A 25,211-nucleotide genomic window follows, 5' to 3' on the forward strand; every position below is an offset into this window, starting at 1 on the left:
GCTCAATATTTTCATAAGACTAGAAATTCCTGGGTTTCTTACAATGTCTATTTCTTTACCTGCAACTTCATATCTAATTTCATCAAATAAGAACGCAAATGCATTATTTATAAAATGACCTCTATCATGATTCTCAATTTCTCCCTTAATATACAGATAACTCCTACATGGGAGAGTTAGCAAATCTTGATTATTAATACATATTCGAATTTCATCAGAATTATTTATTGCCAAAGTGTTGTGGGGAACATAGGAGTGATTTGTAATTTTAACCACACTATCGTCGAATTGGGATTTCCCTGTAACGTCTAGAAAATCTTCCATTTTTATTAATAGAAAATTTTAACTTTAGTCCTATTGATCGTAGGAACCTAGCATTTTGTGCACTTATAGATAAATTCTTATAAATTCTCATATCTTTTTTATATGACAAGTAATTGTAGTTTCTTCTCCGTTAAAGTCAATTGCCTTGTCGTGCTGATCGGCAAATGTAATACTGACAACATCTAAACTTCTCTTATTTACAGGAAAATATATAATATTTCTTGGAACTTCGATAATTTTGTAGCCAGGAGGAGCTTCTGGATAAAAGCTATGTATGGTGTGTGATTTGTTTCCGTTTAAATAGGACCCGTTTGCAATATTACATTTTACTCTAATCACATTTACATTATTAATGTTTATTTTATTTGTAGATTCAAACTGAACACCAGGAGTAGAAACACCTTTAAATCCCAATAAAACAGACCCTAAACATGGTTTTGTAAAATCAAACACGTGGCTAGAAAGTAATGTCGCTTTCATAGTTTTATTATTAGCTGTAAGGAAAAAGTTTGGAATTTGCTTTTGAATTTCCTTTGCAAGCTCAACCACCTCATATGTTCCTTCAGAAATTTCTATTGTAACTGGAGCATTGTGGTCATAATAAAAAACATCATCACCTTCTCCAATGGTTAATTTGTTGCCTTTAAGTTGATTTAATTTTGGAATAAGCCCTTTGAATAAAAGTTTGACTTTGGTATTAATTAATGCTTCTCCATTCTTATGTATTATAACTTTAAGTTTACCATCTAATAACTGGTTTAAATCATCAACTAAGATCTCTCCCTTTGGTAATGTTTTTTTCTCTACTTTGTAATATGTTAAAGTATTTAGTGGTTTTTTAACATTAAATATAGAATTATAACTTTGAAAATCTACTAATCCAATTACATAATCATCATTTAATTCAATGGGAGGAAAGAACACTGACTTTAGCTCTGGCTCTGTACCCGAAAATGCTATAGTAAATGAATCCATTTTTATAAACAAAAATTTTTTATGAATGATAAACATAAAATTCCACAAATGGAACTATTTAAATCTTGTATTTGATCAGTAGTATAGAAGATTTTATGTCCCTCAAAATATTTAATTACTTCTTTTGGAGGTTGGATTCCAAATGGGTCAAAATAAATTACAATATCTTTATTTTTACGATATGCTGTCCAATGTGTGCCAGATGAACTGTCTAAATTAACTATTCCGCACTCTTTTACTCTTGGTGTTAGATTTTTTAGCTCGTTTTTTAGGTACAACCCCCGGAAGTGAGGCACGTCTTTTGCGGCCTCTAACAGCTGGTAGTTGTCCATATTTTTTATTAAATTTTAATCCCATTCCCATCTTTGCTTTTGCCTTCATCAAATTTGTCACGGCATAAGCAGCTGCTCTTTCAGCAAGATTTGCATCCTTGGCTGTTACTCTAGTCCAAGCTAAGTCTGCTAATCTCATGTCTGCTTTGTTCCGAGCAGCGGTATCGGGATTATTCATGTAGAATATGTCATGCTCTTTACAATAAGAGTCTAGTTTATTTTTTGGAGGTACATTTTTAGCTAAATTCTCACGTATATTCGTTCCAGGTCCACAGTACCGATATGATGGTATGTGAAGTGGAAATGGAAGGTTATTTATAAGAGTATTCAATAACCCTCGACCCCTGTAAGGCTTTAGGAATAAACCTTTGCCCTTTTTACATGTTTTCTTATTATTTTTTACCATTTTTATTATATAAAAAATGTCTTTTATTCAACAAAAACACAAATTTAAAATAGTACATACTAAGGAAAATATACCAAAGAATTTGGGTCTTTTTCCTACCAATATTCGATGTGTTATTTGTGGTCCCAGTGGAAGTGGGAAAACGGTTGTAATTTATAATTTAATTGTAAGAAAGGAAGGATTAAAATTTACAAACCTATATTTAATATCAAAATCTTTAGAACAAGAAAAATATAAAAAAATAATTGAAATATTTAGTTTGTGTGACGAAGTGAAATTACACACGTTTATTGACTGTGAAATCACACCAAATGATGTCGAATCACAGTCAGTTGTTGTATTTGATGACATAAATAGTCCAAATATTACACAATTTTTCTCAATGGGTCGACATAAAAATATTAACAGTTTTTACTTGTGTCAATCTTACAGCAAAGTACACAAACATTTACGTGATAATGTAAATTTCCTAATATTATTTAAACAAGATGATTTGAATTTAAAACATGTATATAACAATCATGTTGGTAATGATTTTTCATTTAACCAATTTAGAAATCTCTGTCATCAATGTTGGGATAAAACTAAATATGGCTTTTTTGTAATAGACAAAGAAAGGTTAAAGAATAATGGCAAATATAGATTTATGTTTGATCAATTTTATAATGACCAAGTGCAAGAGTATTGATACCATCTTCCAGAATAAACCTCTTGTCATCGTCAAACGATAGTACTTTCTTATTCATAGTTAAGGTTTGAAGATGATGATTTGTAGATTTAATTCTTGTCACATTCTCATAGTAATCTTGTCCAGTGGCAAGACAGTTCAAATAATGTTGATGTCTAAGGAGATGTTTAACTGTAGCACCATCAGCTCCTTTAGCTTTCTTCACCTCTAAAGCTTGTTTGTCTTCTTCATATAACCATTTTAGAGGAATATAAGAATATAACTTTGGTCTTAAACCACAATATTCATACATAATATGACCATCTAATTCGTCTTTAAACTTGCCTGTGACTTTTTTATTTTTATCAGAGTATAAGAAATGGTCTTTACTATATCCAGAGGTATCAAAATAGTGCAAGTCACATTCTATTTCCTTGTAAAAATCCTCTGTAACTATAGAATACATTAAAGAATCTGTATCTGTCATTAGAAATCTTTTATTCTTAAATTTTGACATATAATTATAGTGGAAATCATACATTATTACTTTACTAATATCCAAAATGGTCATTCCCAAATATATAGGTTTATTAAACTTTACAACTAATTTATTTAAATGTATAGCATGTAAATTGTTATCGAACTTTTTGCTACAGTCAAACCTTGGATTATTGACATATTTTGTTAATAGTGATTCATCCTTGAGATATATATCACAAAACTTGCGTTGGTTCATAATTGTTCGACCAAAGAGACTATTATTTAACAATTTGTAAAAGTCTTTTTCAAAATCATTTTTAGCACATTTGCGTTTTTCAATATTAAAATTAATATAGGGTGCAAGCCATTTGGACTGTCTAAATTTTAAAATTCTATGGTATTTTGTAGCAACCAAACCCAATTCCTCATATTTTTGTAATGTTTTATAATGTAAAATATATTTAGTTTTGTCATTTAAATTAGGTATTAATTTGCCATTCATTTTCTCAGGTGCTAATGGATAATCATTATGTAAATCATGTAAGCTTTTATCATATTTTAAATCAACTTCTAAAATGTATCCAAACTCATCATTTTGATTGTTTTTGTATATTTTGTAGTCTATCTCTTTCGTCCAATGAAATCCATCCACGGGTAGTGGCTCGCACATTGCTGTAGAGTATAGTGAATTACAGTCTAAATATATTAAATAGACACTTTCTTGATTGGGATCATAATGTTCACCCATATATCTATTATTGGCTTTAGCGTAACGTGTGGAAATCATACTGACTCCTCCTCTGATTGCACTTTCTATGAACAAATGCATGTCAATATCTTGAAATAATTGTAATTTTATGCCAGTCATTCTAAGACAGGCTTCCCATGTTAGTCCTGGAAGTGAATACATGTGTACGGGGTCAAGTTTGTAATCCTTTAAACACAGGTCTCTAAATGTCTCAAACACATCAGCCAGTAGCAATACATCTGTTTTAAGATATAAATCATGATATTCTTGTAAATTTTGTATATTAAAATGGGTCCAGATATGCTTTGCATGTTCATATTCATTGGGAGAGATATGTTCTTTAGTTAAAGTACTGTAAAATTTTTCAATTGGAGGTAGAGACTCTGTAAACTTATCTGGTCCTGTCATATATTCATAGGGAAATACGCCTTTACGTTGTAGTAGTGGATTGTCTATAAATCTAAATGTATTTAAATTGGAAGCTAATTTGTATAATGGAAGGGATAGAAAGTTGTAGGAATCTAAAAATACTAAATCATCAACAGAGAATGAAATGTACTTTTCCATATCTTTGGCTATGCAATTTAATTTACGATTATATTTTCCCAAGTGTTGCATTATTAAATGTCCATCGTAATTTTTCAAGTTATGGAAGAATACTGGTATTTTCTTTGTTACTTTATAGTTTAAATTACAATCATTATGGGCAGCTCCACGGTATCGGCCTTTTGAATGACAATGATCACGTACCCTATCAAAATATAGAGGCTTTTCGCAAATATGACAATGTGTTGAGTTTTGGAAAGATGCCTCTTGCTCAGGAGTCATTACAAGGGGAATATATATCGCCATTTGACTTTTAATACAATCATAAGTCTCAAATAATCTTTCGAAAAACACATCCATAACATTTGCACCACTATATAACTCTTCAGAAATAATCTTAGAATCTCTCACTACAACGAATGCAAATCCCGATGGAATATGCTTGTTTGAGTTTATAAAGCACTCAAAATCAGCATAAATTACAAATGGGGCTTTAAGTTGATATTTATAATTTTTAAATTGTAATGTATCTTGTTTAGACATTTCCACTCGTTGGACATCAAAGTTTTTACAATATGTTATATGACGCTCCAATTTATCTTTGGTGTAAAAATGTTGTAAACAAAACTTGCAAAAATGCTTTTTACTGTTATCTTTTGTTGACCGTAGCATTAACCTATCAAAATCACGAATTAAACAGTAATGTGATTTACGACCTTGTTGTAATAATAATAGATCTATGTGAGCATTACTATTCAGTTTGGTTCTTCTTAATGGATATATAAATTTTTGGTCTTCAACTCCAAATGCATTAACACTTATATTATTTTGTCTTTCAAATTTATCTATATCAGATATTTTAACAGGATACTTTATGTTTGTCATATTTAACTGATTTTCATAGGGTGCATATTTCGATACCCTTTCAGCATTTTTAGCATTCCTTGGATGTAAAGCTGCTAAAATTGACCAAAGGAAGCATTTATTATCAGCATTCTTTATATTTAAAACTGCTTTTGTCAATTTAATACTTTTTGGTGTGGGGATATATGACTTTGGAGTTAGGGGCTTATACTTGTAAACGTGCAACTGCCAATATTTAGTATAGTCATATATCCATCCACTACCTTCGGCTTGGTATTTGTGCATGGAAGTGTCAATCTTTAAAAGAGCATTTTCAATTTGATGCTTTAAATCTCTCTTCTCAATGGTTAGGATAGTAAGGCTTCTAAAATCTGCAATACATTCTTTCTCATTAACTAATTTTCCGTTTTGATCCATTGAATATTTTATAAATTTGATTCTCCTTACTAAAGTCCATTTTATTGGTAGAGGACAAGACTGAAGAGTACTTTTAAGTTCAGTTTTAATCGATTCACCGACAAATTTAATCATTGTATATGGACATTTGTTACAAGAATTTACGTGTCTTTTAAAATGACCAACAACATTTCTTTTACAGAGATTACAAGTCTTATGAGTTTGTAATATATGAGATTTTAGAGCTATGTTACTATCACAGATTAAATCACAAACTTTGCACAGTTTCACCTTCATTTTATGTATTACCTTGTAGTGGCGAATAAGGTTGCTTTTTTTGGAGAGCGATGCAAAACAATGTTGACATGTGGTCTTCATTTTTATATATGAAATTAAAAAATAGGTTGGCATCTTCTATATAGTAGAACAATTTACAATTTAAATTAATGAGAAGTAATAATTCAAATCATAATTCTAAATTTTAATATTCATAACAATTTCAAAACAATATTCAAAACTTGTACACTTTTGACTCAAAGTCCCCAGTGATTGAGATTCAGCTAAGTTTTAAAAAAATAACTTGTACACTTTTGACTCAAAGTCCCCAGTGATTGAGATTCGGCTAAGTTTTAAAAAAATAACTTGTACACTTTTGACTCAAAGTCCCCAGGTGAGTCAAATTCGGCTAAGTTTTAAAAAAATAACTTGTACACTTTTGACTCAAAGTCCCCAGTGATTGAGATTCGGCTAAGTTTTAAAAAAATAACTTGTACACTTTTGACCCAAAGTCCCCAGTGATTGAGATTCGGCTAAGTTTAAAAAAAATAACTTGTACACTTTTGACTCAAAGTCCCCAGGTGAGTCAAATTCGGCTAAGTTTTAAAAAAATAACTTGTACACTTTTGACTCAAAGTCCCCAGGTGAGTCAAATTCGGCTAAGTTTTAAAAAAATAACTTGTACACTTTTGACTCAAAGTCCCCAGTGATTGAGATTCGGCTAAGTTTTAAAAAAATAACTTGTACACTTTTGACCCAAAGTCCCCAGTGATTGAGATTCGGCTAAGTTTAAAAAAAATAATTTGTACACTTTTGACTCAAAGTCCCCAGTGATTGAGATTCGGCTAAGTTTAAAAAAAATAACTTGTACACTTTTGACTCAAAGTCCCCAGTGATTGAGATTCAGCTAAGTTTTAAAAAAATAACTTGTACACTTTTGACTCACTTGAAAATAGTAATAACAAAATAAGGTTACATTTTAGATAGGGAAGCAGCATACAATTGACATGTAACTAAAAAACTAGGTTGACATCTTCTATATATAGTAGAAATTACATTTAAAAAATTTCATTTAATAAAAATAATAATTTTGAATATTAATTTTATATTTTTAATATTCAAAATTATTTCACACAATTATATTTGGCAATTATAATTTTCTAAATCAAAACTAAATTCAACTAAAAGAACTAAAAGAAACTAAACTTCAAACTAAAAGAAATACAGAGTACAAGTATGAGTACAAGCATCAATTGGTCACAACCAATTGATCCCATGACCCGACACGCGACAATATATTAGGCCTACACTAGTCTAGCTTACATGTTAAAACAAGAAGATTCAGGTGATGGGCAAGGTGGTCCAGGCGGGCAAGATAGTCCAGGCGGGTGAGGTGGTCCAGGCGGGCGAGGTAGTCCAGGCGGGTGAGGTGGTCCAGGCGGGTGAGGTGGTCCAGGCGGGTGAGGTGGTCCAGGCGGGCGAGGTAGTCCAGGCAGGTGAGGTGGTCCAGGCGGGCGAGGTAGTCCAGGCGGGTGAGGTGGTCCAGGCGGGTGAGGTGGTCCAGGCGGGCGAGGTAGTCCAGGCGGGTGAGGTGGTCCAGGCGGGTGAGGTAGTCCAGGCGGGTGAGGTGGTCCAGGCGGGTGAGGTGGTCCAGGCGGGTGAGGTGGTCCAGGCGGGTGAGGTGGTCCAGGCGGGTGAGGTAGTCCAGGTGGGCGAAGTGGTCCAGGCGGGCGAGGTGGTCCAAGTGAGTGAGGATACGATAGAATCTCCCCCTTTTATACCAAAAAATTGTCAAAAAACCTGCCCCAGACAGACTGGCGCCAGACAGGCAGAAAAAATTAACAATTAGTTTTGATTGGGGTCATTGGGTTACACTCAGTCATTCATTAGAGTCAGGAGCGGGAGCATAGGACAGGAGCCCGACCATAGCATGGAGCACGCCATGGGTCAAGAGCATGCCAAGAGCACGCCCGCGACCGGGAGCACGCCATGGGTCGAGAGCATGCCTAGAGCACACCCGCGACCAGGAGCGCGCCCGAGTTCGCGTGCCGAGAGCCGGGTGGCCAAAAAAATGAGCCATATTCCAGACGTGTTTTTCAGTATTAAAAAAGTAGAAAATTTATATAGGGGTGTATAGGTCGAGAGCTGGATCTTTAAAAAAGTGGCCAAAAAAAGCTCTTCCATTTTTTTCTCATTTTTCCCCTATAAAAAGTGCCCTAAAAGTGCCTCTAAAACGCCGAAAGTGAGGTCATATTCTGGTATTACCTCTACTAATTATACTACAGTTATTCCAAAGATTACTGTTTATTCTTTTATCTTTTTCTTCATATTACTTTCTGTATATCTACATGGTTCTTTATAGTCCACCGGTCTCTTTGATGCCCTCCTTACTTGCTTGCAAGGTAACAATTTATTTTCGAGAGTTTTTCTATTCCAAAAGCATTTAATATGATATATATGTATATATTTGTGTGATAAGAAGATATATTAATGTAGTTATGTTAACATACTATTGACAAATGAACAGTTTTTTTTTTGCTAATTAAGTTTTAATTTGTATATAAATATATACAGTTCCTTTTTTAAAAGTCTTTTTACCAAGATTTAACAAAGACATTTGTTATAGAACAGTTGTTCACCAAAGTATTGAATGGTTAAAATAATATGCCATTGTAAATTACAGTTGTGAGATTTATTTATAAATTTATTATTATATTGTATTTCTTACACAACACAACGAAGGAAATGAAATAGTGGAAATTATACTTACTTCAAAATAATTGGTTATTTTTTTAGTAATATTATATGGTAAAAAAAGAATGATCTATAGGTAGCCAAGCTAACAATAACTTTATAGATATATCCAAATATATAATTTATGCTAGCAACCCCATAACTTGACAACAGCACAAGAAGTAAAAGCAAACACATAATGTTAGTGAAACGGAAAATTGTCAGGTTGCTATAAATAGAAAAAATACAAATTGAAACAAGAGACGTTCTGGGGTTTCGTAAAGCTAGTCCTAAACCTCGACCCTCAGGAAATTGACGGTTTTATGTCTACGGGAACAACAAACTGTTCTTACATTTTGTTCCAGGGGGATAATGTTTCTGTTAGTTAAAAATTTCTCTTTTCCAACACTCCTGATGATAGAGAGCTAGTATTCTCATTTACTGTTAGATTTATGTTACATGTATAAATTAAGGTAACGCAGAGCAAAACATTGAAATGTCATACGTATTTATCAAATTATAATATTTAGTAAATCAAAATAGCTTCGCCTTAAGGCAATGCCCTAGTTAGCTAGTTTGGCAATTTTCGTTTTGGAATTTCGGTACTTCAACAAATCTGTTAGTCCTACATTTCAGTTTGTATGTTAAAAATTTTAACAATCAATTTGAATTTCTTTTTGAACAAATTAAAAGGTTAGATAAGAAGTCACTCTTATTTAAAGTTACATAGGGGCTCAGAATAAAAATAAGCTAGGGTAGACTAGATGATTTATTATCTCTAGTTTCCTTACAGGGAAGAAAGCTGTTTTTGAATCATTACAATAGTAAATTATTTGACATATAAAACCTTCTACACCTTACGGCAAACCACAGGCTACACATAATAAAACAAGATATGTTATAATAAAACAACAATTTTAAAATACAAAAATGTTTTCAATAATATATTTCTTTAATTCTTAGACTGAGTGAATGGTTTTCTTGGGTTTATCCCTAAGCTCCTTTTTGTTTTTCCGGAGCGGTGGATCTTTGAACGTTGTTTATATAATCAAGAAGAGGTTCTTTTTGTCTTACGTTTTATAGAAAATGTTGTATTATTATGTTGGATCATATTACCATCGGATGCTTACAACACTGTGTATACTTGAGTACCCGATTCACTAAACTAAGTGCAACTTCTACAGCCAGCTGTAAATAGTAGTTTACGCCACACTACATTATTTTGACGAACTTCCAACGCAAGGATTTAGTCCAGAAAACAGCTGTTTGCCGCCAGCTTATTCAAATGGGGTTTCATTGCGTAATACTGTTCTGCAATGAGTTTTACCGGACACCAATCAGCTGATTATACTGTATTTGCGTGGCAATGATTGGTTATAAACAAAAACATAACCTCTCTTAGAGGTTATGACTAGTGATGTTTAGTCCTTTAGTTTTGGTGAAAATATACAAGGATTAGTACAGATTTAGTAGTATGGCGTAAACTATCGTACGTAACTCGTCCAAAATGTGTGTACCGGACTCGTATGGTAATCCCATACTCGACTTCGTCTCGCACGGGAACGACCACACTCGTCCGGTAAACACTTATTTTCAGGACTAGTAACGTAATATACTATTACGCAACGATTGTGTTAAGTTAGTCTTAAATGCTGTATCAGGTACAATTACGGAAATATTGCATATTTTTTTGGGCAAATGAAAAATGTAGTGAAACAGTTAATTGCTGGTAAGTATGTAATTTCATACCTTTGTTTCGATTTTGGTGGCAAAAGGTTAGCACAAACAGTTTGTGCTCTCATTTCCATCTCGTGAACTTCACTTTCACTAAGTTTAATCTAACTTCCATTAATTTCCACCAACTTATCTTAAGAATACGCGACTATCAACAGGAAAAAGTCGGATCAACAATTAAAATTGTCAACTGATCAGCTGATCAGCTGATTAGTTGACGTTCGAAGCATTACAATTTTACTTCTTTTCTCTGAATCCTTGAACCTGATTGGTCCGTTACCCGTGTTGTTATGAAAAAAACTATGCTGTTATGAAATGAAACTATGCTGTTATGAAAGTAATCAGCTGTTAAGTGAAACTTTTCAACTCTAAGAACTGAGCTGAAATGGCTACTTTAAGAAACGGTCGTAGGTAAAATATATTTCAAATGTTTTATATATCACATCCTCGATTGAAATTCTGTTGTATCTGTTGTAGGTTTAAAATATTCAATCATATTGTAACTTGCGAAAACTTCACATATTAACTGCAGTTGGCTACTCAACAAGCAATTACAAAACTTCAAATCAATTATTTAATCTCGTAGGAAAATGTTTAAGGACAAGTAGTGTAGAACAAAACATAATCAATCCGACATGATATAAATAATTCTTGTCGGGTCAGGAGGACTAGATTTCCCCACGGTAAGGGCATGTGCAGTAAACATTAAGAAGAAAATCTCGGACTCCGCAACAAGTGTCATACTTCAACTTCAACTTTTACTCTACTCATTCTAATGCTAACCTACTTCTCATTGTTCCTAAATCTACAACTACCAATGTAGTAGTTAAACTTATTATACACAAATTACTTAACCGTGTGTACATTTTTTATTGAGTATATTTTTATACCCAATGAAAAATATGTTCTAAGTGAGGTCATCTATCAAGGAAGTAAAATCTGAGGGAAATTATGCGTAGTGGATCACATTTTTTATTTAGCTCTGTAAATTGAAACAAAATACTAATTTGAATATTAATTAAGCTTCAGATAACCGTTTTACGGTAAAAAAATTAATCAGCTCAAGCTGTGATTTATCTCAGCTTCATTAACATAATGTCAATAGCAGTAACAATCACGGAATATGACTTCCTTGATGATAATTTTGTTGTAATTAGGTTATGAATTAGTAAATAAACATTACAACTGTGTGCATTACCTATTCGTCTTGCATTCAGCCTTGCTCTAAATACCACCATACTACAAAGGTGGCTTTACATTTTCATGATAAAAGATATTTTTTTTTTAATAATCAAAAATTTACCTATTGGTTTGATCTTGTTGTAATTATTTTAAATTTCAAACGTAAAAAATAAATAATTATATAAATTTATATTATAATTTACACATATATGCATGGCAAGTGAACTTTAGATGGTGTAAAATAGTAACACTAAAATACAGGATGAATACAAAAGACTCTGATTACTGATTACTGTTCGTCCCAACGTTTTAATATTTGTCATTATTAAGGGCCTTTTGTCGGTGCGAATAATGAAAATGCAGGACCATCTGAGACCGAGGTTGACTTTAGACTCTGGATGTGAAAATTAAAACAATATTTTATCTCTATTAAATCCCAGAATGTATTATTAACAATAATTGCACTTTGGTCATGGAGAAACGAGTACAATTCTATCAAGCAACAATTTTTTTGTTCTAGGACGCACGAGTCCGGAATTGGTTTTCACATTAATTCAGGCTAGACGTAGAGGTTGTGGCATTACCACTTAGTGATCAAATCCATTAGTGATTTTGTGGGTTTTGAACCAGGGTCCTCGAGGACCGAAGTCCCGCGCTCTAACCACTGGACCAGCTCGCTCCTTCGAGCTTTCAGCCATGTGATGATGCAGAAATCTCTGTGACTAAGTGACTTACACAATACACCAGCTAGAAATAAAAAGGAACAAGTCATGGTATGAGAAGATATTACTATGAATTGGATAACTTAATCTATACGCTATTTGGATTCTATTTATGAAAACCGCTTAAAAGCTAGTTTAGAAATGCATAATTATCAATAATATTATATCACTTGAGAATTTGTTGGACAAATCAACTTTGTGCATATTAGTCATGAGTAAAAAACTCAACAAAATATTTTTTACACGAATATACTGAAGGTAGAGTTAAGATAATTTACGATGAAAAATACTGAAGGAGAATTAATGTGTGTAAAAAGGATATCTTAATACGTTGTAAAGTTTTATATGAGGCCTCTACAGTGTCTAAATTACTGCATTAACTGTTAATTTTCTTTGTATGGTTATTGATTTTCATGTAATGGATGGGTTATTAAAATGCTTATTCTGCAGAAAAAAAATTCACTCTGAAGTATATTTGTTAGTAATGTGCTCGCTTACAGAACTAGCTTTACGGAACAACATAATGTCTCTAGTTACTGATAGGTATTTTTATTTATCGAATTTTAATTCTTAATATTATAAGAATTCCAATGGTTTAAAGAGTGTGGTAAACATTATTTTTCTACTGCTTCTTCTTTTTGTTACTGGTAGCGTAAAGCCTTTCAAAAGGGCTTTATAAATATACAAAACAAATAAAACGCAATCCTTAGTCAAGAAAATTACCTTTATTTTGCCACTTGTTTTTTTTCCTTCAGAAATGTTCTTGAAAATAAGAAATTTTGAATGCACTGAAGCAATTTAGCCATGCACTTGAAGCTACCCTTATGAAAAGCTGTTAATATTTCAACATTTTAAATTATCATAAACAATATGGACTACAGTGAAAAATTAAAACAAAGGGTCTAAATTTTACTCAAACCTGTTAAAAATAGCTACTAAAATAATATCCACACATAATAAGCATTAAGCTATAAACCCAGATTCTAATGTAGATTCTATTTTATTAAGAGTAAATTTGGATGATATATTATTCTAACTAAGTAAAAATCGTTCTCAACACGTAAAAACTTGTAATAAACTAACCAGTATTACTGTATTAATCACTTATACTGTATTTATGAGTTTGTTTATCTAAACTATCAATGCCTTAAATGTTATACAAAACTCATAGATTCCGTAGGATAAATTGTCAACTTGTAAGAAGGTAAGGAAAGTGAGCAAAGAATCCTTCAATAAACTATCGACGGACTATAAAGAACCATGCAAATAGACTGACAGTAATATGGTGTCTTCTGTACAGAAGGATAATAACAGTCAACATTGTAGGTTATGCGAAACCATTCTCGAGGTAACACCATTACACGTTTTTAAGCTGCCAGAAAATGGACATACTTATAGAATGCATGGAGTTTAATTTAACAGTTATAAACAAACCGCAAAAAAATATTTTTCATCAATCCGTATAGAAAATGCTATTTTCTTTAATAACTGATATAAACTTAAGTAATTCTTTACCAAGCTCTAATTTACAGCAAGTGAAAACCCATTAACTGATTTCTTTTTACATTTCGTTTGGATTCCCTTCTCTGAATCAGTTATGTATTTACCCACTACGCACGCTAGTGTTTATTTAAAAATGACTTATACAGGGTGTTTCAGAATTCTTGTCGGATATTTTAGGTATTATTCCTGGCTAAGAAACATATTTAAATACAATATTTAAATTGTCCGGAAGTCCTTATTTACTCACGAAGCCGCCATTCAGTTTTTTTTTTCACTATTAATTGTGTTTTTTAAGTGGTTAAAGATAAGGAATTGAAACTGCACAAACATTTATGACAACTAGACAAAGCTACAACAAAATTATGACAATTTTTTAAATCCATAAAACAAAATGGCGAACATTTAAAAATTTAGTTTTTAAATATCTCAAAAACCGTTGATTTTACAAACATTTTACACGAATAACTTAAGGCAATTTAATTACAAATCCATTTACTCCTTAATTTTTAAGATTGGACGAATATTAACTGATATATGACAGCTTCAGTATTTCGTCACCCTTTTCATGCATACTCAACCACCTTCAGATCCTGGACTTTTCAGCTGATTTTATTTTTGTATGAAGATGTTATTGTTTATTCAATGTTACTCACTTTTAAAGTGTACACTCTTTGTAAAAGGTTAGAGGAACTGACTATATGGAATAAATGATAACATTATATCAGGCAACAAACAAATCTGCTGATTAGTTTGTAAACAAGTACGTTGACTTTCACCATACATTCGTGTGTTGAATCTTGAGCTGAGTAGTTTCAGATATCAATTCATAACTTTAAAACCCTCTGGTTGTCTTTAACCTAGTTTTTGTGTATCCCTTACGTGTTCACCAATTACGTGTTCATTCTGTAATGTAATAAGTGGGTAAATAGCATTTTAAGCTTATTTAAACCAAAATAATTTCTCTATCTGTCTTTTACTCTAGACTTAGCCTTAGCCTATCATAACCACACCTTACACAAAACACCTGGCTGGGCCTGATAACATGTCAGGGTCAGGTTAAGCCCAATCCATGGATGAGACATATTCGACAACATCAGAATATCAAATTGAAACAAATGTAGCTGTAGCCTCGATAATAAACCTAGACCGAGGCCTAAATGACAATGAAACTATGTAGACAAATACTGCTAACTCTCTTAAGAGAAAGCAATCTTCTGAGTCAGTCACAGAAAGTTAACCCCCAGGTGATAACAGGTACAAAAAACTAAATACGAGACGGAAAAGACAATACAATCTAACTAATGAAGGCCCTTTTGAGGTCATTGTACAAAGCAGGGACAAAAACAAAATCAACCCTTTTGCTGTTGGGAAAAATATCGAAAAATACCATGAAAAAATTTATTTCATAAAGCGAGCTGGAAAGAACGCCGTGGTTATTTGCAAAGATGCACATTCAGCCAACTAGTTGGTAGACTCCCCCCACCTAGTACATTATAATGTTTTCAAACCTGCCTCCCGGGTTGAGGTAACCGGAGTAATATTTGTTGATCCTGATATTAATGAAGATGAATTTATCAATGAGAGCAATTGTGTCTATCACATAGTTCATGCCAAGCGCATTACTAGGTACATAAACAGGGAAGTAATCAACACTAACTTCATGATGATAACTTTTGATTCCAACAAACTCCCGGAATACGTTTATCTTAATTATGTAAGGATGCCTGTAAAACAATACATGGGCACTACTGGGCAATTTTATAACTGTTTCCAGTATGGGCATGTTGCCAAATCTCCATGCGAAAAAACCAAAACTTGCCGAGACTGTGGTCAAGAGTATCACGAGGGACCTAGTACAACATCGAATAAATGTGTCAACTGTGAGGGACCCTACCCAAGCAACCGCAAGACTTGCGGAGAGTATATAAGACAAAAAATGATAAATGAAAGAATGAATGACTACAAGGAAGATTACTACACTGCAAGTCAAAATGTATCAAAGCTAAACAACAGCAACAAATGTATCACTCTTGTCTAATAGGCCTAGAGCCACATATGCTGAAAATGCTGGACTTCAAAGTAAACGAATCATGAGCCCAATGTCATTTCAATATCAATACAGTCAAACAAGTACAAACAATAAATATCCCCCCTTCAATATGAATATGAACACGATATCAGCCCTAATAGCCTACTAGTTCTCTGCAATACGAAGCCCAAATCAACTCCAACCTCTTGCAATGAGTAAGATCACTCTTACCATAAAGCACCTAGGGTAAGAACCTTAAACAACTCACCGCCACCCCCACTCCCTGTTTCAAGCCACCCCCAGCAACATTCCTTTTCTAGCGGCAGCAATGTAAACTTAAAATAAGTTCAGAATGAAAAAATAAAAGAAAATGAGAAACAAGATACAAGGAGAGAACACAATCAGCAAAAATAAATTTGATAATTAATTTATTCAGTTTCAGAAAGATATAGGCCTAATAGAACCTACAAAATTTACGACAAACAACGTTAAAAACTACTACTGGAAACAATAGCAATAATAGGAAGTAACACCTTAGAAAATGCAAATTAATATAATTCAGTAGAATATAACATCTCTACAACAAATATGCTCTTACAAAAGCCCACTCAAACCGTTGGAAAATACCCAATGGTAAAAAACATAGGCCAAAGCGAAATAAATATTGTACAGTGGAATGCCAGATCATTGCTTCCAAAGTGGCCGAGGTTACTTTATCTTCATAAGATACACATAGCTGTAATACAAGAATCTTGGTTAGATAAAGACAGTATTATAAGAGATAGTAACTACACAATAATTTGCTAGGATAGAAATGATGGGTATGGAGATATTGCATTTATAGTACACAAAGAAGTACTGTTTGAACGGATAAAAATACAAGTAGACCTGGTTAAAGAACCTCTACAAATAAGTGCAATAAAAATTTGGAATTATAGAGGGCCGATCACTATCATTAACCTTTACTGCCCAAATAATCACATTAATACAAGATTTTGGAAAGAAGCTCTTTTTACAGATGCATACAAAACTGTGTGTGGAGATTTTAATGCTCACCACATATTTTGGAATTGCAACAATATTGATGCAAGGGGCAAAGCAATACTTGAAGCTTACGCTGACTCACAATTATTAACATCGCCAACAGTGAAACCATACAACTGTACCCTCGGTATACAGAGCACCCTCAAACATTGACTTAACGTTCATCACCCCAAAACTATATATTTATTGCTTAACAGTTGGAACGTACACAATGATGCTATAGGCAGTGATAACTTCCCAATTTTTATAAGCTTTGACACACAAAGTATTGACAATAATTAATGCAAAGGAAACAAATTTAACTCAACAAACAACAGGAGAAATTTCAAACTAGCGGATTGGAAGGGTTATAGTTACATTATTAAAAATGAAGTACATGCAGTAGTGCAAAACAATATTGACTGACAAACGTACTGACAACTGACAATGTAGATAATTTTCATACGATTATAAATAAGGCAGCTGAAGATACTATCCCGAGATATAAGATCATTCCTGTAAACTCAAACAAATTTCAGGCAAATTCATGGTGGAATCGAAACCGCCCCAGAGCAATAGCCAAAAGAAGGCTATTGCTAAAATTGTTTAAAATTAACATGACACCACTCAACTATCATAGATATCAACTATCACAATTCAAAGCTAGAGAGATTATTAGGATGGCAAAGAAACAAGAATGGGAAAAATATTCAAAAATATTGGTGAAAAAAATGCTCACAATACCTACACCTGGAAAGTTTTTCACAGATTAAAAACCAAACAGAACTATGATAATAACCTTTTACACAATAACCTTAAACTCAAAGATAGTGTTATTAAACAATTAGTACATGATTAGGTCCCTAACCAACCTGAGCTCGTGATATTGATCAAAAAAATCAACCAAACATCTCTTGGAGACAAATTTTACAATAAATGACTTGGATGTAGCATTACATCCCAAAAGCAAAGACATATGTCCTGGACATGACAATATCTCCTATTGTATGATTTAAAATCCACCTATGGTCGATCTGGAAAATCTACTAATTATTTATAACAAAATATGAAATAACAAGATACAAAACCCTCTCCAATGGAAAACAAACCAAGCTAACTGCATTTCCTAAACCTGGCTATGACGCAACAAAAGCTGAATCTTACAGACCAACTTGAAATGTATTTTTCAGGACTACATTTAGAGGGTAATCCGAACAAAAGCAAAGACATTTTTTTTAACAGAAGTAAAAATTACAAAACAATACAGTAAATCTATCAATCTGCAGTGAAATTATACCTGTATAAGATCACGTCAGACTGTTAGGCATCACAATAGATAGAAAAATAACATTCAAAGAACACATCAACAACATCCATCACCAAACTTTAATAGACTTAAACATACTCAAAATAATATCATGTGGGAACAAAGGTGCTCAGCCACGCTTTGTCTTAGATATATACCAAAACCTTGTCAGACAAAAACTGGAATATGCGCGCTATATATTCAGCCATGCAGACAATTATACATTGAAAAAAAAAAAACTAGAAATGATACAAAATCAGGTCTTACGAATATCAATAGGTGCTCATAAAACCACACCTATCATTGCCATAATGAATACTGAAAGGATTATCTACAAATTTCTTACAAATAGCGACCATCCTGCATACTTCTACCTACTCTATCTGCATGCAACGACTATATTCAATAAGCATTGGGCTCACGAGAATTGGCCTCTGTACATTAGTATGGCAAATGCAATAACAACAAACATAATACCTAATATTCATGGTATTCCTAGAATCATGAACGAATATGACATGATAAAACCAATTTCTTTGATAAAACAACCTATGATGCAACATTAAACAAAAACTAAAAGCAGGAGAATAATTATAGCCTAAAACAACATCATTTTATTACGTCGAACATAACCTATAGCAAATTTCTACAGATATTTACAGATGGTTCAAAAACAGCAACCACAGTTGGCGCAGCCCTCTACATCCCGCAACTACTCACGTGCTACAAGTATACATTAAATAACATCAAGTCAAATTATTCTGCTGAATTATATGCCATATATAATATTGTTGTATTGTGTTCAGTGAGACATTGAAAACCAAAATATAATTATTTTCTCTGACTCTCAATCAACTATTACAGCAATTGAAAACTATAAACACTCAAAAACAGGTGATGATATTATTTACAAAATTCTCTCCAAAGCCCAGGAAAGCCAAAAACGCTATGTACTCCACTGGGTACCTAGTCACATAGGCATAAAAAATAATGAGATGGTTGATCACTTGGCTAAACAGGCAGCAAATGATGGGGAATCTGTTACGGATGTACAAGTTCCTTTCAATGATTTTAAATCGCACAGGAAAAAAACATAGAGAAGTTTACACTAACACAATTTTGTTCTCTGCCAAAGCCCAGTGGCACAAGACAATTCAAAAGGAAATTCCCAAAAGACCACGGTTCTTTGAATCCATGTTACAGCGTAAAGAAATAATCAACATCTGCAAACTCTGACTAAGTCATGCTAACTTCAACAAACATTTACACTCTAAGAACATGTATTTTACACCACTTTGTCTTCAATGCACGTTAGGCCAAGAAGAAACTCTCCAGCACCTATTTTGGGTATGCCCAAGCTATGAAGTCTTCAGGAAATCGTGTCTAAAAGAAAGCTACAAAGAATATAAGACTAAACTTGCAGCAGCACTCAGCTCCAAAAACGAAAAAAATTATAAGGAAATTAACACATATTTGAAAGACATAAATAAGATACTTTAAAGATACAAGAAAGAAACCTTCCAAAAGCCAACTGTACGGTCTATTGCATTCACTCCAAGATCGTTCACTCCAAAAAGTATTTTTACAATTTATTTGCCTGTCCGTTCACTCCTTCGTTCACTGCTCGTTACAATTTTTTGTAAGAAACTACACATTGATAAAGAGGAATGTTTAAATTGTTTTACAAACTTAACTTCTTTTATTAGTCTTGGCGGGTTAATGTAGTCAATGGTTTGTAATTCACTAATAGAAACCAGTACAGGAGCATATCCAATCTCATGATGTCAAAAATATTGCAATTTACACATAATAATGTCGCATGTTTCAACTGAATAAATGTATGACATACTTGTAAAGTATAGATCTATAAACACTTTGATATATTATAATAACCCACGTTATTTTGTAAATTATGTTACATGAAAGCGTTATCTACATTTGATGTTTTAAATTTGCATAGCCTCATATTCTGCCACTCAATGCTCAACGCTATTAAGAAACTTTTAAACTAAACAGGATATGTAACTGGTATTAGGCCAACCCCTCTTGGAAAAGAACTCTTTAAAAATTATAAATTCATAAAAAATTTAAGTGCGTAGAGGTTTATGGAAAACTATGGGAGAAACACCAATTATAAACATTCAATAAAAGGTTAAATTACCTGTGTCCGCCGGTCGATCCTAATAAAGTTGTATCCTATTACAGGAGATGCATTTCGGCAGAATAAATTGCCATCATCAGTCCTAATATAAGGTCTTGATCTTCCCCATTGGGTGCGTCTTGAAATTTTGAAACACGAACACGAACTTTACACTTATATACATCACGAATAAAACATACAAATAACGGTAGGCCTACTTTTATTTTATTTATTACGGAAATTTTGACGCGCGTCGGTCGTGTGTCGAGTCTCGACTGGGGTCAGATGTTACATGCAGAGTTGACCTTTGTCCTGTCTCTGTCCTTCGTAGCTACAGGTGGCGTTTCATTCAACTTTGAATAATATGTTGGATTGTAGTGTACTTTTATCATTCAGTAGGTTGTTTTAGATGCTCTATAAATTTCATATTGCTCTAGTGATGTCATTACTCGACTTTTTCTACAAATTTGTAAAGGTTTTAAATTTTCATTCAGGCTGGAATAACTGTGATTGCTGTTGACTAGGTGCTCGGCAAAATTGGATTGTTGTGTTCAACTATTTTTGGGAAGGTGTTTTTTAAACCTCTTAATAAATGGTCTGCCAGTCTGTCCAATATAGAATTTATTACAGTCACTGCATGTTATTTTGTACACTCTGGATTATCACTCAGGTTTTTAACATTTTGTTGGGCTCTAGGTTTAAGGAGATTTTGGACTTTATTAGATGTTCTAAACGCTACAGTTTTTCCGTGTTTTTTCAATTCATTTTTTAGAGCGTAGGTGATTTTTTCTCTGTATTCAACTGAGACGAATTCTGTTTTTAATTGAGGCCTTGGATCTGCGGTCTCTTTACTAATTTTCTTTCTATGTTTGCTGATTATTGTGTCGATGATGTTAGGATTAAATCCATTATTTACAGCTATATATTTGATGACATTTCTCTCATTCTCGAAGTTTGCGTTACTAAGTGGTACTGAGAGCAATCTATGTACCAAACTATTATAAGCTGCCAATTTATGTGCTAGAGGGTGGTGGGAGGTTTCATAGATGGTTGTGTCTGTTGCTAGGCTTCCTGAATATGTTGGATGAAATATTTTCTTCGTTTTTTATTAAAATTGGTAATGTATATAAGTGTAACGTTCGTGTACGTGTTTCAAAACTTCAAGACGCACCCAATGGGGAAGATCAAGGCCTTTAGGACTGATGATGGCAATTTATTCTGCCGAATTGCATCTCCTGTAATAGGATACAGCTTTATTAGGATCGACCGGCGGACACAGGTAATTTAACCTTTTATTGAATGTCATACCGATCCGGAACAACAACAAACAACATAAAATGAAGGACCAATTATAAAATTGGTTTAGCAATTAGTTTTAAAGTAAGTTTCTTGTGTTTTTAAGTAAAGGGCTTCAATTTATGGGTAAACTTTAAAATAGTGATATACATTGCCACCTCAACCAAGCTTATATACAATGGTTTACAAATATTACAATAACTAGAGCGTTGCATTTGGCAAAAGTAGTAAAACCTAACCGGGATTGGTCAATTTCCGTCCAGTCTCGGAGAAACTGCAAAGTTTATGTCGCAAGTTGAGACCGGACGTTCGTAGTACACGGGTTCTGGGAGACATTTTTTAGTCATTTTCTAAGGTAAAAATAATACAAATATCATAATTTAAACAGCATTGGAGATAAGATAGAGTGCTGAATTTGGTATCAATTTTTAAGAGTCAATTCAGTGATCTGTTTTCCCAAGCTGAAAAGTTTAAACGAAATTACCTATTTACCGTTTATATTTTTTACTTTATCAAACCCGTGATCTTGGTAACAACTAGATGAATTGCCCGCTTGTAATGAAGTCACGTCCGTTAGGAAGATTTAACTGACAATAATAACTTGTGGTAAAGGATCAACGCTTTTGTAAGTGGTTTGGTTGACAGATACTGGAATATTTGCACTGCCATGCAAATATTTAAATATTTCTATTTATTATACGAAATATTTATCATTGTCATACGAAATTGGGCAACAATTATTTATGAGTTAGTTTAGTAAATATACATGCATATTATATACTCCCATAGTAAACATATTTTGCTTTCTTTCTTTTTAGTAAAGTGAGGTTCCTCAGTTTTAACCATATATATATAACATTATATATAATTAAAAGCAGATGTTATGTCAAAGGCCGAGGACCATACAGGAAGAGGCCGAGAATCGTGACAGAATGAGCTAACTTGAATGTAACACCAGCTTCGTAATCTTTACTTCACCCACTAACACTCTATTAATTTTTCAGCCCTATACGACTATTAGTCTCGTCATAGTAGACAAAACAATGTGAAGAAACTGACGCTCCCGCCAGGTATGAATCACGTTCTGCCATTAGGTTGTTGCGGGAAAGGGGTCAACTCATTATCTCATATTTAACACCGTTAGTAGTTAACGGGTGTTTATGCAGAATAGTTTTAAGAAATAAAAGAGATGCTATAGTAGCTTTGGTAGTTTGCAGAAGGCCGTGAACACTTTCAGTTAAAGCCGGGTTTTCCTAGGCGCGGAGTCGGCCAGCGGAGAGAGGAACGCGGAGAGCGGACTCAGCTTGTCTTAGGCAATTTAATGTTACTGTTTTCCTAGCCGCGGAGCGGAATGCCATGTTAATTTCAATTCCGCTCTCCGCGTTCCTCTCTCCGCTGGCCGACTCCGCGTCTAGGAAAACCCAGCTTTAAGGAGGGTTTACAAGCAGCGTGACTGAATAAGAATTGCCCAACTGATAGTGGATGACTCTAAAGCTGGGTTTTCCTAGGCGCGTAGTCGGCCAGCGGAGAGAGGAACGCGGAGAGCGGACTCAGCTTGTCTTAGGCAATTACTGTTACTGTTTTAGGTAGTTACTGTTTTCCTAGAAGCGGAGCGGAATGCCATGTTAATTTCAATTCCGCTCTCCGCTGTCCGCTCTCCGCTGGCCGACTCCGCGCCTAGGAAAACCCAGCTTAAGTTAAACTCGAGTCTCTCTAGTGTAGTTGATCATCGAGACAGAGTTTTCCCCACTCGTTCAATGCCTAGATAAAACCAAGGGACACTCGGGGAAAGGATGCTCCATTTCCGACATCATCTGTTTTCTTTCACGTATTTGGCTGTTATGCCGAAAATAATAGTTGAATATGGATGAAATAAGCAAGAATAACAGTGGATGAAGTAAAGAACAAAGCTCTAGTAGTATTTTGATATGAGCTAGCTCAATTGGTTGTGAAGGGAGTTTGTTGGAGACAGACACTCCTCATATACAGGGTGATAATTAATTAAGTCTGGAACCTCTTTTTTAATTTGTAAACCACAATATAAAAAAATATCAAAGTTCACACGTGATGGTATTAGTTACTGGTGATAGTAACGCACACATCTGCCCAATTGCCGACCAAATAACCTCTTTTTGGGGCACGGTCCACAAGGAGTCAGACAAAATTCTTAAATAGCAGCATAGGTCGAGTTTGGTATCAAATTAAAGTCCCCGTTAGTAAAATACAATGCCACAAACCCGAACTCTAACGGACAATGGAGTCAAAAATTACAGCTGTTCAAATATTCCTTGAATCAAGAATATTTATTGTCATGAAACACATAAATACAGTGTATTGACAATCGTCACAACTTAGATGTAAGACATGAAATATACAATGATGTCATACATATTTAGATTTACTGATTTAGACCTAGTTGTACATTTCCAGCATATCTCAAAAAAGTTTTCAATTGAATAGAGTTATGAGTGAGTTGTGTGTTCAGGAGTACATTTTTTATTTTAATTTAAATTTAGTTTCTGGCAGTGACTTTATTGCTACAATGCTAATTAGACTTGAATTTGCAATGCTTATTATTTCTGTGAGGTGCCCACTAGAAGTCGGAAGAAAATCATAAACGAAGGTATAGGTCTATATGCACATCACATTATTTATTAGTAGAATACAATGCCAGAAATTTGACCTCAAAATTGTTCGCCTTATTTAGTTTGCGAAATCACTCTAATGGGCGACTAGAAAACTAATTGTTCAGTAGGAAATGTTGCGTTTAAGTACTGCAATAATCTTTTTATGAAGCTTTGGGATAAATATTTCTAAGTTAACCGTGTTTCATTGAGAAATATTAGGAATTGACCTACAACAATTATTTATCAGTGAAATATTTTAAAACTCAAAACAAAGTTAAAAGATTCAAGTTAAAAGACTTTCAATTATTGATATTTTCAATATCAATCAAACATATCCTTGTTGAAAGGACAACAAATTTCGTGAATAACCGAATTACCCCTTTAGTTAAAGCATGCAATCTATAGCCGGTAATTATGCATAATAAGGTGACCATGGGAACCTAGCAATTTATATATCATTAGATTTTTACCTGAAAACAATGGTGCAAAATCTTTCTGCTGTGACAAAAATTACCTACACATCAATAATTAATTTTTTTTAGTTGTAGGCCTATTAGGAAAGTTTTGATCTGCACATCAATGTTTAGACTCTAAAATTAAGTTAATAACCCAAGTCACATTTATTAATAGATTGTATGTATTTTTAAAGTAAATATCACATTAAAAACCGTCAAGTAAATATGTGAAATATTCGATTGAAATTAAGATGCATATAAACAGTAAACACCTTTTGGTCGGACATATTTCATGGCTAACCCTAGACTAGCCAATATATTTAATCTATTACCAAATTCCTTTGAAAAAAAATTAATATATTACAAATTGACACTGTTCTAACCTAACATAACACAACAAAAACTTCTCGAACCGCTTAAAATTCGTTTTTTAGATGGAAAAGACAT

Source organism: Macrosteles quadrilineatus, unplaced genomic scaffold (genome assembly GCF_028750875.1).
Source record: "Macrosteles quadrilineatus isolate MER2022 unplaced genomic scaffold, UCM_ALF_1.0 Scaffold_1__1_contigs__length_201487025, whole genome shotgun sequence".
Taxonomy (NCBI): domain Eukaryota; kingdom Metazoa; phylum Arthropoda; class Insecta; order Hemiptera; family Cicadellidae; genus Macrosteles; species Macrosteles quadrilineatus.